This window comes from Mus pahari, chromosome 15 (genome assembly GCF_900095145.1).
Source record: "Mus pahari chromosome 15, PAHARI_EIJ_v1.1, whole genome shotgun sequence".
In the NCBI taxonomy this organism is placed as follows: domain Eukaryota; kingdom Metazoa; phylum Chordata; class Mammalia; order Rodentia; family Muridae; genus Mus; species Mus pahari.
The window spans coordinates 80,869,734-80,870,715 of record NC_034604.1 but is presented as its reverse complement, the minus strand read 5'-3'; positions in this window follow the sequence as shown (position 1 = coordinate 80,870,715).

Genomic DNA, 982 nt, shown 5'->3' with positions numbered 1-982 from the left:
TTCTTCTTCTTCTCTCTCTCTCTCTCTCTCTCTCTCTCTCTCTCTCTCTCTCTCTCTCTCTCTCTCCTTTCCTGGCCAGAGTGTTGTTCAGTTTCCATGAGTATTTGTGTTGGTTTGTTGTTGTTGTTGTTATTGATGTCTAGCCTTAGTCTGTGGTGATCTGATAGTATTCCTAGGATTATTTCAATCTTCTTGTATCTGTTAAGGTTTGTTTTGTGACCAATTATATGGTCAATTTTGGACAAGGTACCATGAGGTGTTGAGAAGAAGGTATATTCTTTTGTTTTAGGGTGAAATGTTCTGTATATATCTGTTAACTCTGTTGGATTCTTAACTTCTATTTTGTTTTGTCAATCTTCTAAGGTGTCTTCTATGCCTGATCTTCTCTCTTCTATTTCTTGTATTCTGTTGTTGATGCTTGTATCTGTTGCTCCTGACCCCATTCCTAGGTTTCCATTTCCAGGTTGCCTCCATTTGTGTTTTCTTTATTGTTCCTCTTCCATTTTTAGGTCTTGGAATGCTTTGTTCGATTCCTTCACCTGTTTGTGTTTTGTATTTCCTTAAGGGATTTATTTGTTTCCTCTTTGAGGGCTTTTAGGTCAGCATCCTAATTTTCAGGTGTGTTGGGGGTATCCAGGGCTTGCTGGGGTGGGAGAACTGGGTTCTGGTGGTGCCAAAATATATTGGCTTCTGTTGCTTATGGTCTATCCCTTACATCATTCTACCTGGTTATCTCTGGTGTTAACTGGCTTGGATGTCTCTGTCTGGAGCCTGTCTCCTGTGACCCTGCGATGTTGCAGGTCCCCTGGGAGACCTGTGACCCTGGCTGCAGCAGATCTCCTGGGAGGCCTTCAGACTCTGGGGTTGTCAGAGGGGAGACATGCTAATGATCTGCCCCTGATGATCTGTGCGGCAGGAGGTGCAGGCATACAGGAAGTGGAGTTTAATCAAGGGGAAGGGTCCTGAGTCTGATGTGCTTCTG